The sequence below is a fragment of the Loxodonta africana genome, chromosome 12, assembly GCF_030014295.1.
Source record: "Loxodonta africana isolate mLoxAfr1 chromosome 12, mLoxAfr1.hap2, whole genome shotgun sequence".
Classification (NCBI taxonomy): domain Eukaryota; kingdom Metazoa; phylum Chordata; class Mammalia; order Proboscidea; family Elephantidae; genus Loxodonta; species Loxodonta africana.
Window position 1 is genome coordinate 6,858,506 of NC_087353.1, and position 16,900 is coordinate 6,875,405.

The 16,900-nt window shown below is 38.8% G+C and overlaps 1 non-coding gene across 1 annotated transcript; it reads right to left on the bottom strand.

The window, feature by feature from the left end:
- Window positions 1-12,270: 12,270 nt before the first annotated feature.
- On the bottom strand, window positions 12,271-12,433 carry LOC111751203 (U1 spliceosomal RNA). The gene has a single exon (XR_002786300.2). It is a non-coding gene; the product is annotated as a U1 spliceosomal RNA (small nuclear RNA).
- Between the last annotated feature and the right edge of the window lie 4,467 nt (window positions 12,434-16,900).

The window sequence follows — 16,900 nt, forward strand, 5'->3', positions numbered from 1 at the left end:
TGAAAAAAAAAACTGGAATTCTAAGAGCATTTCAGTCTTGCTTTTCAATCCTGCCCTTCGCTAAAGGAGGTTACGTGGCCTAATGCCCAGATAGCAGACTACACCACAAATTTACATATTCAACAAAATAACCTTCAAGCAGAATGCTCAGGCAATGGGTGACTGATTAGCTAATGAACTGTCATGTTGTAGAAAAATTTACCAAGACTTATAATTAGAAGACCTTAGTTGAAAGCCAAGCTCTGTCATTAACTACCTCCTCAGGTAAGGAACGTTCTCTCCATTAAACCTTAGATGACTACACTCTGAATGGGAGACTAACCCAGGTCGTGTCAAACTCTGTTTTTGGTGACAATAAAGTGAGATGTGTCAATTTGTTTTATATACTTCTAATATTACTAACCTATATCTGTTTCTTCTATTTCCATTCCAGTCCTGACCAAATGAAATCTGGCTCTACTCTGTACCTGAAACTTAGCAGTGATCCAAAATCAACAGCCTAATCCAACAACTTGAGCAAACAGGAAAGCAAGAGCAAAAGAAGACCGAAGCTATCAGAAGAAAGGAAATAATAAAGATCAGAGCAGAAATAAATTAAACATAAAACAGAAAAACAATAAAAAGAATCAACAAGACCAAAAGTTGGTTCTTTGAAACGATCAATAAAATAAACAAAATAGTGGCTAGACTGACCAAAGGAAAAAATTAGAAGATACAAATAACCAAAATAAGAAATGAAATTGGAGACAGTACAACAAACTCAATTGATACAAAGTGGATCATAACAGAATACTAGGAAAATTTGTACTCCAACAAATTTGAAAACCTAGAAGAAATGGACAAATTCCTAGAAATACACAACCTACCTAAACCGACACAAAGAGAGATCGAAATCTAAACAGATGCATAACACAAGAAATTAAAGGTGTCATCAAAAAACTCCCAACAAAAAAATCCGAGGGACAGATGGCTTCACCAGGGAATTTTACCAAACATTCAGAGAAGAGCTGACACCAATTCTACTCAAACTCTTCAAAAACACAGAAGAGGAAGGAAAACTCTCTAACTCATTCTATGAAGCCAGCATCACTCTGATTTCCAAGCTAGGTAAAGACATCACAAGAAAAGAAAATTACAGACCAATATCACCCATGACTACAGATAAAAAAAATTCTCAACAAAATTCTAATGAACAGAATTCAACATTTCAAGAAAATCATACACCATAATTAAGTGGGATTCATACCAGAAATATAAGTGTGGCTCAACATGAGAAAATCAATCAGTGTAATTCATCACATAAACAAAACAAAGGAAAAGAACCACATGATCATCTCAATGGATGCAGAAAAAGCATTTGATAAAATCCAATACTCTTTCCTGATAAAAACTCTTAGCAAAATAGGAATAGAGGGGAAATTCCCAATATAATTAAGGGCATATACACAAAACCAACAGCTAACATTATTCTCAATGGAGACAGACTGAAAGCCTGCCCCTCGAGAACAGGAGCAAGACAAGGATGTCCATTATCGCCAGGCTTTTTCAACACTGTATTGGAAGTCATAGACAGAGCAATAGGGCAAGAAAGAAAAATAAAGGATATCGAAACTGGAAAGAAAGAAGTAAAAATATCCCTATTTGTATACAACATGATACTATACATAGAAAATCTCAAAGATTCCACAAGAAATATTCTGCATCTAATAGAAGAAACCAGCAATGTTGCGAGGTATACGATCAACACACAAAAATCAGTTACGTTCCTATACACTAACAGGAAGAATTCAGAAAAGGGAATCAATAAATCAATACAATTTACAATTAATCCCTCCCCAAATGATAAAATACCTAGGAATAAACATAACCAAGGATGTGAAACACTTATACAACAAAAACTATAAAACATTACTTCGAGAGACTGAAAGAGATATTCATAAATGCAATGCTAGTCCATGTTCACGGATTGAAAGGCTTAATATTGTGAAAATGTCAACATGGATTGAAAGGCTTAATATTGTGAAAATGTCAATACTACACAAAGTGATCTATAAATACAATGCAATTCCAAACCAAATTGCAACAACAGTCTTTACTGAAATGGAAAAACTAATCACCAACTCTATATGGAAAGGAAAGAGGCTCCAAATAGCCAAAGCAACACTGAAGAACAGCAAAGTAGGAGGCCTTACACTCCTCGAAACATACTACACAGCTACAGTTACAAAATGGCCTGGTACTTGCTCAATGACTGACACACAGACAAAAAGAATAAAATTGAGAACTCAGAAATAAGTCCATCCATTTATGGACAACTGATTCTCGACAAGGGGTCAAAGTCCGTTCAGTGGGAAAGAAAATGGTTTCTTTAACAAACGGTGCTGGCAAAATTGCAGAAATATGAAAACAGGACCTGTACCTCACATCACACACAAAAACTAACTCAAAATGGATCAAAGACCTAAGTGTTAAACCTAAAACTATAAAGTTCTTGGAAGGAAACTTAGTGGCAAAACTATGGGACAATTAAAAAAAAAAATAGTCCCACAGTTTTGTCTCCAAGTTTTCTTTTTTTTTTTTTAATTAAACTATCAAACGCAACTATAAATGTACAAACAGCAGTAGACAAATTAGATAACTGGGGCCTCATAAAAATTAAATACTTGTGCTAATCAAAAAATGTTATCAAAAGTATGAAAAGACAACCTACAGACTGAGAAAATATCTTTGGGAACGACACATCTGATAAGGGTCTCATCTCTAAAATATATACAAAACTACAACAACTCAACAACAAAAAGAAGCAATCCAATTAAAAAATGGGAAAAGGACATGAACAGGCACTTCACCAAAGAGGACATTCAAGCAGCCAACAAGCACATGAAAAGATGTCCATTATCATTAGCCATTTGAGTTTTGATCATCTACATGAGATCAAATGCTCAACATTTACTCTAAAGCAAAGAGGAGAAGGTAATGGGGGGCAGGGAAACTAAATTAATGGAAATGCAACAACCAGAAGAGAAATAACGAGAATGCTAACACACTGTGAAAAATTTAACCAATGTCACTAAACAGTATGTATAGAAATTGTTAAATGGGAACGTAATTTGCCGTGTAAAATTTCACTGAAAACACAGTAAAACATCATAAAAAAAAAATAATAACAACCTCAGTTAGTGCCACATGCTGTGAAAGAAGAAAAACACTGGGATGTGATAAATCTGTAGTTAGGACACGGTATGAGACACTTAAGACAAAGTGAACGGAGAAGTCTTCTTGGAAGTAACTGAGTTGATATCTGATGAGCCATCACAGGAAATGCCAGGTAAAAATCTCCAGACGGAGTGATGAGAAAGTGCAAAATCCCTGAGGCAAGAAAAACACAAGGCCAGCAAGCTCACAGCTCAATGAGGGAGGAAGGAAGTGGTTTGAGATGAGACCTGTTAAACATTTTATGCCATGGTAGAGCATTACTGTCTCTGAGTGGCTAAATGAAAGGCTGGAGGTCTGAGTCCACCCCAAGGCACCTTAGAAGAAAGGTCTGTTGGTCTACCTCTGAAAAACCATCCGTTGAAAATCCCATGGAGCACATTTCTACTCTGACACACATGGGCTCACCATGAGCCCGAGTGAATCCATGTGATAGCAAATGGTTACATTTGATCTGTTTCTCACTCACTCCAGGATTTTTCAAATTCTGTGGTTTTATACAACTGATGCAACTGGCAGGAATTCCCTCCCTCCCCCTACTTATTCACCTGACAAATTTTCACATTTCCTTTAAGACCCACTCAAGAGACAACTGAACTATGAGGCCTTATATCCTGTTTCTGCTCATAAGACATGTTGTGCTTGTCCTAATTATTTACTCTCAGGAAATTGTTGACTTTTTTTTGGTCTGTCTTCTTACATTTCCAATTCCTTGGGCACTGACACAGTTTCTTCTTTCTGTCTGTCTTTTTAAGTCTTCCCTTTGTACTCAGCCAAAAGAGACAAACACAGAAGACAGAAACACAAGCAGAGAGAGAGAAAGAGATAAAGAGGCAGACAGTACTCTCCCAAATATTACCAGCAGTTATTGCTAAGTGCTGGAATAATTACTTTTATCATTTTCATTCTACTATATATTATTTTTGTATTTTTAACTGTTATTTAATTGTTCAATCTTATGACAAGAATTTCAGCAAAATCATACTATGAGAGCTAACATTATTTCACTTCCTCTGTAAAGCCCTCCTTGATCCTTCAGATTAAGGGACACGTATGGGCCACTTAGGTGTGAACAACAAAAGTAGCTCCTGCCTGCTGTCCATGTGGACCTGCAATGGCTCTAATGGTTAGGCCATGGTACTCTCCTTTGAGTATAAACTGTCTCATAGAACACCAAAAGCACACAAAGTTGCTCTGTGGCCATGACAGAGCAAGACCACTCCACAATGATATCTCAGCACAGACGAAATACGAATGATGGCCAATCACAGCAATGACCAAACAACCCCCTTCCCTGGCTAACATGACTGGCTGTGGACTCTTCACCAATTATAGCTTTAGCTCATTCTATTCTTTCAGCCTCCTCTAGAAAAAGTATTAAGTCACCCCAATCACAGAATTCTCCCCACTTTTGACAGTACCTGATTGAGAGCAAAGCTGTGCTTCATTGAACCCTCTCTCTAAAATCACCTAACACAAGCCCAAACCTATAACAAGCCTCACCTAACACCTTCTTTCTTAGTTACCCTATGGTTCCCCATGATGTCCTATTTCCCACTTCGCAATAAGCCCAACTCTGTTCAACTACAGGGCAGTTCCTGGTGGTTGTTGGATGCAAGGTGTGAACACAGAGAGAGGGCTATGACTTACTGGTCTTCGTAACCCCCAGTTCAGTACCTGGAAATTAGGGCCTGTTTCATAAGTTCTTATCAAATTCAAGAATAACCACATTCTTAAACTGATTTAAATTACTTAAACAATTTGTGCAGAGAGGAGTTTTAAAAAAGCAGACCTGAGTCTGCTATCCTAAGAAAAGCCTGCTTTTAAATAGGTTGGTCCTTGGCTAGTGTCTGGCAGCATGGGTTTCAGAAGTACTGCCAACCACTGACTGATAAAATGGTTTACTTGACTAAGTTGTTGTAACAAACAATCTGGTTTATGGTGACCACCTGTTTTCCTTCTGGGAGTCTTGAATTTTGGGACATGCCAGGCAGAGGGTACCTATGTGGCCTACCCACCCATTGCAGTCAGGTCGATTCCAACTCACAGCCACCCCACAGGGCTCCCAAGGCTGTAAATCCTTACGGAAGCAGACTGCCACATCTTTCTCCCATGGAGCCACTGGTGGTTTTGAACCATTGACCTTTTGGTTAACAGTCAAACACTTTAAGCCTATGTAACCAGCTGCTATAAAAACCCTGGACTCCCAGGCTCAGGCGAGTTTCCGTAATAGACAAGACTTCACATGTACTGTCACAATTTGATGCCGAAGGAAATAAGGCCATCCTGGTTGGCTGCTAAGCAAAAGGTCAGCAGGTTAAATCCACCAGCCACTCCTTGGACATCCTGTGGGGCAGTCCTACTCTGTCCTGTAGGGTTGCTATGAGTCGGAATTGACTTGACAGTAATGGGTATGTGACTCCGCTAGGAAAAGGCTCTTGGGAGCTCCTGTCTGGTTTCTTCTTTACCCCACGAGCTTTTTCACTTTACTGATTTTGCTCTGAATCTCCCTGCTGTAATAAATATTATCCATGAGTATAACTATATGTCGAATCCTTTGAATCACTGCTGAATAAAGTTTAACACAATACACAGCTGAATAAATTTTAACAGCCACCTATTACAAGCTCTAAACACTGGACTTTTTCTTTAAAGCACTTAAAATGTCTATAATCATTTAATGTGTCACTGTTCAGCCTATCTTCCCAAATATTTTTTAAGTATCATGTCTTATCCAACTATGAATATCCAGTGGCACAGTGCCTAGCACATAGAAAACACTCAATGAATTTTAGAAAAGCCTGTTAAGGAAATGATTGAATGGGCCCACAAATGAAAATAGTAAAGTTAAATGGAATCCTTTTGTAAAACAACAATGGGCCTACATTTAGGAAGCTGGCTAAAAAAAAAAAAAAACCCAAACCCATAGCAGTTAAGTGGATTCCAACTCATAGCAACTCTATAGGATACAGCGGAACTGCCCCATAGAGTTTCCAAGAAGCGACTGGTGGATTCAAACCGCTGAACTTTTGGTTAGCAGCCAGATTCTTAACCACTGCACCACCAGGGCTCTAGGAAGCTGGTTAATCACAGTAAGATCATGGTGTTTGGTCTTCCTCACAAAATATGCACGAGAACACATTAAGCCCTGCTGTTCTGTAGTTGATAATTTTATCCTTTACAAAAATGTTGAAGAGGCAAAGACGTTAACATGACATTAGGTAATATAATCAGCACAAATCCTGTTTGTTGAGAACATAATACTCTGCCTGCAATTTATATTAAAGCTTAAGAGGCTGAAAGATTTTGATTTGCTTATTCGTCATAATCAGACAATCGATGAAGCTGGCGCGAGAAAGACAAAAATAATACACAGACTCCTGAGTAGAACCAAGCTGATAATTCATTACAATTTACACCTAGTAAACAGATGAAATGACGATGATGGTGTGACTGGATTTGCCATTAGTCTTCTTTCTTCCTGCTAGATGACTAAAGGGCGGGTATGAAAAACCGATCCAAGGTTTCTGGTAGGAGGGGACAGGGATTTTATGACACGGAGAATGGAGGCAAACCGAAGTTGATGCCAAATCCCAGGTCCTAAAAACTCCAAGTCACAGGCAGAAGGAACAAAGAGTGTGTTCACAGGGGACAGGGTAAGACGCGAGGGTAAGCCAGTGAAGTCTACTCTCCCACCAAGTCAGATTTTTACCTGTATTGTTATTAGTTAGGTTCAAGGATATAAATTTTCAGGATCTCAACACACACATGGAGAGGTAGAAGCCAAATCTATTCCAAAGCGAAGTACTGAGGTTGGGAAGAAAGCTGGGGGGCGGGGGGGGGGCATGGTTTACATTAGCTATTGATTAGAGGAGTTAAAAGTTTGGGTTTGTAGTCAGGCAAATTTGCTCTGAATTCTGGCTCATCCCTCAGTAGCTAAGTGACCATGAGAAAATGGTTTAACCTATCTAATATGGACACCTTTTTTTTTTCAAAGTATTAGCAAAGACTGAAGAGAAATACAGGTAAAGCCATCAGCAGTATCTGGCCTCCAGTAAACAACAAGCACCGGGCACTACAACAGTTACTCCATCTCATCTCCGAGGGCAGTATCTGGCATCCAGGAGGGTCCCTGGCATACAGCATGTGCTCAGAATTAATGGGGGAAACCCAAATGTCTTCCTAGCCATGACCACAAATAACAGGCTACTGTTTGCACACTTTCTGGTAGTATATGTATACAGTTTGATAAATAGATGAATTACTGACCACAGACGGCTCTGGTGGTCCAACAAAGCCTATGATCACTTCTCAGAATAACATTTGTAAATATGTGACATAAAATATACACAAAACCCCAATTATATCAAAATACAAACCCACTGCCTTCGAGTCGATTCCAGCTCATAGCAATCCTATAGGACAGAGGAGAACTGCCCCACGGGGTTTCCAAGGCTGTAAATCTTTACGGAAGCAGACCGCCACATCTTTTTCCTGTGGAGCAGCCGGTAGGTTCGAACTGCTGACCTTTTGGTTATCAGCCAAGCACTTTAACCACTGTGCCTGCCACCAGGGCTCATATTCAAATACAGCAATCAAAATATTTTTAATCATGATGGAGTAGTATAGACACTCCTTTATCCACACATTATTTTAAATGATTTAGTAGCTGGTACAATAACTACAAGGAGCCCTGGTGGCAAAATGCTTAAGCACGTCTTGGCTGCGAAGTGAAAGGTTGGCAGTGGCAACCTACTAGCTGCTCCACAAAAGACCTGGTGATCTGCTCTTGTAAAGACTACAGCTTAGGAGACCCTATGGGGCCAGTTAGGGTCACTATGAGTCAGAATCGACTTGACAGCACACAGTAACTACACTAAGTTCAACGCTTAAAAAACATTTACAGATAATACAGAAATATCAATAGGATATGAAAATATCCTTCGGAGCTAAAGCTGCAGTACTGTGAACCGTGCTGTGGTTTGTAGCCCACATCGATAATTAAAGGAAAAGCTAATTTTTAATCAGATGCTACTGAAAAGAAAGCTAATGTTTTCCCACCCAAGTTCACAGAGCTACTAAGTTTTCATCTGCTAAACTCTTGAGGGTCCACGCACACCAAGTTATCTGCTCTAAATCAACATGTGATATTTTTATATTCCTAGGAATATTATACAGAATGAAAATCTTTGGTTTTGTGTCACAATTATCTTAGATGTTTTGTTTTTGGTTTTTTTTTTAATTAACAATATGACGATAGCCGTATGTAACAGTCAGGTGCCCAGGAGACATTGTTGATACCATCTAGTAATCCGAGGACAGTTTGATGAAGACTTATGCATAAAGGTCGGGGCAGTAATTTCAAGGAACACACACACGCATACACGCAACAGATGGTATAGTACCCTGGGGCTAGTACCGGCACCGACCTTTGACACAAAAGGGAGAGAAGGCTACCAGAATCTGGAGTCGGAGAGCACCGCGTGGAGAGGACTGTGCAACAGGACCTTGAGAGCAGACACTCCTTCAGAGGGCCCATCAGCTGTGTTACTCCCCATGTTGGTATTTTTAGGCTTCAAGACAAACAAGAGCCCACCCTGAATCCTGACATTCTGTCCAGACAAGCAGTAGGGCTATAGTGATGAAATTCCACCTGGCACCCAGCTGTCTAACCATGCCTTCCTTGGGTTGTCAGGTGGGAAAATCCACATTGTGCTCCCTGTACTGAGTCATTAAAAGCCAAGAAAACCAAATCCATTACTGTCTAGTCGATTTTGACTCACAGTGATCCTACAGGACAGAGTAAACTACCCCACACAGTTTCCAAGGAGCAGCTGGTAGATTAAGTAGTGGATTCAAACTGCTGACCTCTTGCTTAGCAGACAACCTCTTAACCACTGTGCCACCAGGGCTGCTAGTGAGTCATTCCAAACCAAAGCCAATTCCATTGCTGTCAAATCAATTCCAATTCATAGTGACCCTAAAGGACAGAGCAGAACTGCCCCATGTGGTTTCCAAAGAACGGCCACTGGATTCAAACTGCCAACCTTTTTGTTAGCTAGGAGAAAGACTTCTTGGTCCATCCCCCACAGTGCAGCATGGAAGCCCATATAGAAGAGTCTCCACCTCCATCTTGACAACTTTTGATCCGGGGGGGGGGGGGGCGGGGCGGGGCGGGGGGGAGGGTATCGCTCACCATGGAACTGTTCCTGTTGTTTGCTGTTTTCTGTAATTCAACAGTTTTCATTTGCCAACACTTTGTGAGTGCCTCATGGGTGCAGCTTGACCAGACTAGATGGACAAAGCACCCATAAAGGGGTTGACGCTTCTGGTTCTGGTCCTAGTAGTGCTGGGGGTGCTTGGGATTGCAGAACTGCCTCTGAGACAACTCGTGTGTGTCACAGAGCTGTACCCTCCCATCAAATAGCCAGTCCTCCCCATGGGAGGACTTGCCCAGGACTCCCACCAGGGTACACGGCTGGCTGAAATTAATGAGACACCAGGGGTACAAATGCTTGCTGATGGAGTCCACACAGATCAGCATCTAAGAACTCAGGGCAGGGTGAGGATGTGTACAGAGAGGATAACAGCGACAAATGGAATGCCTGTGCTAATTTGTCATTCTTCCCAGCAAAACTGTCAGAAAGAAAACTTACTCTCACATTGTAAACCTAAATAATGCCATGGTACAAAGTTACAAGAATACAGACTTTATGATCACTCTGGGTTTGAATTCTTGTCCTAAAGATTTTGTGACTTAGAGAGTTATTGAATCTCTCTCAGGCTCTTTATCTGTAAAATGGAGGAACTAGATAAGATACAAACACTAATTAAATGTTATTTTTCTCATACCTCTTCCACTGACACCTAGCATAATACTTTTTGGAAGGAATCTCTAGCAAGGTGCCACAAGTCTCTCTTATCAGTCATATTTTATTCCATGTTTTAAAAAATAAGTAGAATTATTTGGATGACAATTCACACAAATACACTGTCGGGATAGGGTTCCAAAAAAAACACGCCTTGTAAAAAACCAATGATATGATTGCCACAAAAAGAGAAAGCTCAGAACTCATAAATAAAACTATAAAGGTAGTCTCTTAAAGGAAACATTAAAGCACCCCTCACAAGGCTCACTGACCTAATGATTCTCACTCAGTGAAACAGCACAGCATAAAAATCTATATACAACAAAACACTTGAAATATATTTTAAAATATGGAAGATACAGCCCTCAAAAAACTCACTGCCTATCTTACCAAGTATATTTATAACTTTTACTGACAGACTAGATTTAACAAAACCAATTACTCTTTTGAAGGTAATTATGGGAAACAAAAATAAAATGGTGGAGAAGGCCAGAGCAAGATAGTACAGAAAGCAGCTTCAAGCTCTTATCCACCCAAAAAACATTAAAAAAGCAGAAATTGGCAAACCAACTATGTTAGAACTCCAGAAGGCAAAGGTTTGCAGCAACCAAGCAAACACAGAATAAAGAAAAGGGCAACTTCAAAACGGTAGGGTTGGATATCCAGAATATATAAAGAACTCCTACAGCAGAAACAAACAAAGAAGACAAAGAACCCACTCAAAAATGGCAAAAAACATAGAGATTTCACCAAAGAAGATGTAGGAATGGTTAACAGGCACGTGAAAAGATGCTCCATTGTCGTAAGTCCTTACAGAAATGCAAATCAAAACCACAATGAGATATTACTTTACCTCCACTACAACAGCTATGTTCAGAAACACAGAAAACAACAGATATTGGCAGGGATGTGGAGAAACCGCAACCCTCACCTATTACTGGAAGAAATGTAAAACAGTGCAGCTGCTGTGGAAAACAGTTGGGTGGTTCCTCCAAAAATTTAACACAGAATTACCACATATCCTAGGAATTCTACGAAAGCAGAAACACAAACAGGTACGTGTACACCAATGTCCACTGCGTCACTACTAAAAACAGGCAAAATGTGGAAACAACCTGAATGTCCCTCAACAGCTCAATGGATAAACAAATTGTGGTATACACTTAAAACAAAATACTACTCAGACAGAAAGAGAAATGAAGTACTGATAGATGCTACGACATGGGATGAACCTCGCAAACACTGGGATGAGTGAAATAAGTCAGTCACAAAAGGACAAACATTGTGTGATCTCACTTATATGAAATAATCTAGAAGAGGCAAATATACAGAGACCAAAGTTCAGTAGTGGTTACCGAGGATGGCAGGAAGGCAGAAGGGGGAGTCATTGCTTAGAGGTCACTGAGCTTCTGCTAAGGGTGATGAAAAAATTTTGAAATGGATACTGGTGACGGATATACAACATGATGAATTTAATTAATGTCACTGAATTATACATGTAAAAAACGTTGAAAGGCAAATGTCTTCATATATTATATATACACACACACTGTATACAAAAATATAAATTTTTAATTATTTTTATGTATTAGTCTTTTGGAAAGCCTGGTGGTGTAGTGGCTAAATGCTACAGCTGCTAACCAAAGGGTCAGCAGTTTGAATCCGCCAGGTGCTCCTTGGAAACTCTATGGGGCAGTTCTACTCTGTCCTATAGGGTCGCTGTGAGTTGGAATCGACTCAACAGGACTGGGCTTGGTTTTTGGTTTATTAGTCTTTTAAATACTATAAGAAATAAAAAGTGGAGTTACAAACCAAAAAATATAATAGTGTTGGTTTTATATTTGCCCATGCGTTTACTTTTACTAGAGATACGTATTTCTTCATATGACTTCGAGTTACTGTCTGGTATCCTTTCATTCAAGTGAAGGATTAACTTTACAATTTCTTACAGGGCTCCTGATATACATGGAGCCCTCGTGGTGTAGTGGTTAACAACCTGGCTGCCAAACAAAAGGTCAGCAGTTCGAATCTAGCAGCCGCTCCTTGGAAACCCTACGGGGCAGTTCTACTCTGTTCTATAGGGTCCCTATGAGTTGGAATGGTGGATTCGAACTGCTGACCTTTTAGTTAGCAGCCAAGTTTTTTTTACCACTGTGCCACCAGGGCTCCAAAAAAAATTTTTTTTCTTAAGAGGAAAGCACAAACGGAGTCCCCCACTACCATGAATTATACATTCCAGTTTCCCACATCTGGAGAAATTTCAAGGGTCAGAACAACCTGAGAGCAATGGATAAGCCTCACCCTGGTAAAACACCTTTGTGATCGTGGTATCTCCCCCGCCAAGTGCGTGTGTGCGTGTGCATGTGTGTGTGTATCCCAAATTTTGAAAACAGGGATAAAACAGATATGTGCACAGCAATGTTCACTGAAACATTATTCACAAGAACCAAAAGGCAGAAATAACCCAACTGTTCATCAATAGATGAATGGATAAACAAAACGTGGTATATACGTACAATGGAATATTACTCAGCCATCAAAAGGACTGAAGTTCTGATAGTGCTACGGCATGGACGAACCTTGAAAAGTCTATGCTAAGCCAAACAAGCCAGACACCAAAGGACGAATATTGTCAGATTCCTCTCACATAAAATATTTAGAATATGCAAGTTTATGATGACAGAAAGCAGAAGAGAGGTTACCAGGGGCTAGGGGAGAAGAGGCATGGGGAGTTAGCGCTCCACAGTTACACGGTTTCTGTCTCAGGTGATAAAATGTTGTGGAAACAGGCAATAGTGACAGATTCACAACATTGTGAATATAACTAATACAGCAAAACCTGTGACAGCCAGGACCTGTGCAAGGCGAATGCCGGTCAGAGGCGGAAAACTAAAATATTTTCCACTAAAACAAGCACGAGAAAGTGGTAAGGCTGCACCCTGTCAAAGGCGGAAAACTTGCAAGACCTGGGAAAACAAGGCAGTCCCGTCGAGTTCCGGCTTTCACAGGTTTCAGTGTACCACTGAGTTGTACACTAAAAAAATGGTTAAAAAGGCAAACGATACATGTATTTTACCATAATAAAAATGATGTTTTTAATGAAAAGGCAACAAGTACATTTGAAACAAATCTTATTTTACCTGGTCCTCAGAGAATTGTTTAAGTAGTTCCAAATTTGCTAGTAGACATCGATAAGAATAAACATACAAAGATAATGTAGAATACCTATCTCTCTGAACATACGATTTATACCTGGGGAGGGCTGCTAATTCAATTTCTACAGGTAGTGATTACCAACCTAACCAATATTAAAAAAAGAGTCTCTCTTAAACAATACAATACCAGTACTTTGTACTGCTACAAAATATAATAAAACAAATCCCACACAATTTATGACTTAGAGGAGTAGAAAGAAAGAGTCACTGGAATACTGTCAGAAAATAATTGCCTCCAGTTTTGAAATTAAATGTCTTTTTTTAATGAATGCATTTATACTTGGCTACAAGTAGGAGATGACTGTTTTGTGACAACTGCTATCTTACAGACACTTTTTTTACATTAAGGATAAGCAAAGGGTTGGCAAAAAATAATAAGCGTTAAGTATCAGAAATGTCTACTGAGAACCAAGCTAGGAAAAGTGCTATAAATCAGTACATGAAGAAAAGGAACGTTCATTTGAGTTTAAATGCAATAGGAGAAAAGTTTTTAAATGCTCTTTCCTTAGTCTTGCCTCTGATTAAACAACAGCTGCACAAAAATACAAAGAAATCAACATGGTAAAACATGTTGCTTTGATATGGAAAATTCCTTCTGGAATCTTAAAAGTCTATCCTTCATCTTTTGCCTATAAAAAAAATTTTTTTTTTTACCTCCTACTATTTAAATAACATAGCTCTATATATGTTCTCTTAAAAAAAAATTAATGGCATGAATCTTAGTTATTTCAAGGATAAAAGGCAGAAACGGTAAAAGATGATATAACAGGAGGAAATACTGTTACCAAATTTCATTAACTTACGTCTGAATTTCTTCAATTAGAATAAAGTCATTTTTATCTACCATTTTAGTATAACTGAGAAAAGTTTTGTTATCTCATTAAACCAAAGCATATTATAATACTGTGGCATATTTCCTGTGTTTAATAGTAGACAGTTTCAAGATATTTAAAATTTCATACAATTTTCAAAACAATTATAAAATACATAAAGCCAGACACTATACACATATCGATTTCTGTTCAAGTCCAACTTACTGCTTAGATATAATAAAACGTTAATAACTTTTATATTGGTTACACAAACAACAAACATGCCATACACACATGCGCACACACACACACGCTATATCAAATTGTTAAAGGAATATCTTAGCTACCATATTTGAAAACATTCTTATTAAATATTTATATACATTTTGTGAAACACTTAAAACACGAGCAACATTTGGTGATTTTTTTTTCCTCTAAAAAATATTGTAAATTGAAAAATAAAATTTCCACACAGGCAAAGTGATAATTTCAAGATGGCAGTGATAACGTTTTACTTCTCCTACTTGTAATGGAAGAAAAGTTCAAAAAATTGGCCACCAGCTTCTTCATTGCCTCTTCCCATGACACCAAACCAAATTGGAGTACTGAGAAAGTCTGGCGCTAGGAGACATTAAACTGACAAATGATTCTCAATAAGCTGCTGGCAAGCCACTTGGAAAAGTTAACAGAAATTACTGTATTTAAGAGCTGTTGTCTGCACCTTGCTGCTGCAAAACCATATACCTCTCTGGGGATTTTCACACTAGTACGGGACATACTATGGCCGCTCTCCAGAGACAGCTGGGGTCACTACGGTAAATACAGAAGGAAGATTTACTGGAGGATGAAAAAGTAAGGTGTGGATACACGATGGGCAAGTAAAACTGGGAAGGTCAGTGAGAACCGGACACATTAACAATTTTTTGTCGGCTCTCTCTTATCAGATCAGCGGCAGTGGCACCACTGGCTAGCCCCAACTCCATGTATCTTTTGGAACTCAGGCTTCACTCTCTAATGAAACTCCTTTAGAGAGCGTTGATTTCATATCTTGAAACAAGAAAAAATAAGGATGGACGTGAAACATCCTTTTGTGACCAAAATCAAGTATAACCTCAAATACATCAGGGGCTATGCAACCAGGACATTAAGTCAACTCAAAGCATGAGGACAAGTTTTAGGGGACAAGTTATTACCATCAGGAGAGCATAAATAACAATACTATTATAATCACAATGATTAGAAGATCAGTCTATAAAAAGCCTTGCTCATAATAATGTTCAAACAAGATTTAATACAAAGCCTTTAAAAAGGAATGCCATTACAACAAGAATATCACTGAATGTATCTACTTGCTGTTGATAATAGGCATAAAATAATATTTTGTTTCTTCTGTAAGCATTAGTCTGTTCACTAAGTATAATTATATTTTTTAATTCTACCTGTAAAAGCAGAAAAATATAAATAAAAGTTTAAATGAAACAAGAAGATTTTGAGAAGTAAAAATTATACAAGAACAGAAAGAATAAGAATTAGAGGCCAGTTATCCAGAAGGATTTACCCCATTGCCGCAGAGTCGATTTTGATTCATAGCGACTCTATAGGACAGAGGAGAACTGCCCCATAGGGTTTCCAAGGAGCAGCTGGTGGGTTCAAACTGCCGACCTTTTGGGTAGCAGAGAGGAAGAGGTTCTAATAATTTAATCAGTACCAGCTGTCACAAAAGCAGATGTGTCCCAAAGTGATAAACCTGCCAAACGTCCTAAAGAGGAGAGCTAACCACATAGACTCCATCCCTCAGCACCTAGGAGACAAAACTCAGAAATAGTCCTCCTTATAATAAAAAAAATTTTAAAGGAATACATACATTTTTGATAATATTGATAGACCAGTTTAATATGCCACAGGAAATACAGGTCATACAAACTTTTTTTTTTTAAGTCACATTTCTACAAGTAAAGCCAAATCTCTGAAAATTTAAAACCATATGAAAAACAGAGACTTAAGAGTTTCATAACATAACAATAACTTAATTACATTTAAAAAAAAAAAAAAAAGGCTCAGGAAACCCTGTTAACTCAAAGCTGAAGCCACTCCCCAAGTTCACCTTTCAGCCAAAGATTAGACAGACAGACTTAAAAAACAAACAATAACACACGTGAGGAACGTGCTTCCGAGTTCAATTCGGTACAGGAGCCCAAATGGTCAACACCTGCCCAAGAGCAAAGACGAGAAGGTAGGCAGGACAAGAAAGCTGGACCAGTGGACACGTAACCCGGGGTAGAAAGGGGGAGAACGCTGACATATTGTGGGGATGGCAACCAAGGTCACAAAAAATGTATGAATGAATTTTTCACTAAAAAACTAATTTGCGCTGTACACTTTCACCTAAAACACAATAAAACTAAAAAAAAAAAAAAAACTACAAACAATCCAACTTTTTTCACAGGCAAAAGATTAGATCAGATATTTCATCGAGAATAAACATGGAAAATAAGCACATGAAAGGAGGAGCCTCAATATAAGTACTTATCAGGGGTTGAAACTACCAACTTCGTGGTAAGCGGCCGAGCACTTAATCACCTGTACCACCAGGGCTCCTTTACGAAGTGCTAGTGAGAGTATAAAATGATAGATAACCAGTCGTCACTGAGTCAGTCCAACTCATGGCAGCCCCGTGTGTCAGAATACAACTGTGCTCCACAGGGTTTTAAGCGAATGATTTTTCAGAAACAGATTGTCAGGCCTTTCTTCTGAGGACCTCTGGGTAGACGCAAACCTCCCAGCTTTCAGT